Raw genomic sequence first — 545 nt, 5'->3', positions numbered from 1 at the left:
GGGAACTCATTGGAGGCCAGTGGACGCCCAGTGAGGCCTTCCTCAGTGGCGTTCACTGCCTCTCCTTCCTCCCAAAATTCGGCCATGTTGATGGCCTTGCACTCTCCTTTTGGATTTTCTTCTGTATTGCTTGGGAGAGTACTAAGAGGGGGTTCAGTAATTTTCTTGCTCAGCTGACCCACTTGTGCCTCCAAATTTCTAATGGAGGATCTTGTTTCAGTCATGAAACTTTGAGTGGTTTTGATCAGATCAGAGACCATGGTTGCTAAGTCAGAGTTATTCTGCTTAGGACTCTCTGTCTGTTGCTGAGAAGATGATGGAAAAGGCTTGCTATTGCTAGACCTGTTTCTTCCACCATTATTGTTGTTGAAACCTTGTTGGGGTCTCTGTTGATCCTTCCATGAAAAATTTGGATGATTTCTCCATGAAGGATTATAGGTGTTTCCATAGGGTTCTCCCATGTAATTCACCTCTTCCATTGAAGGGTTCTCAGGATCATAAGCTTCCTCCTCAGATGAAGCCTCCTTAGTACTGCTTGGTGCATT

This window comes from Arachis duranensis, chromosome 5 (genome assembly GCF_000817695.3).
Source record: "Arachis duranensis cultivar V14167 chromosome 5, aradu.V14167.gnm2.J7QH, whole genome shotgun sequence".
NCBI lineage: Eukaryota > Viridiplantae > Streptophyta > Magnoliopsida > Fabales > Fabaceae > Arachis > Arachis duranensis.
This window is presented reverse-complemented; position numbering follows the sequence as displayed.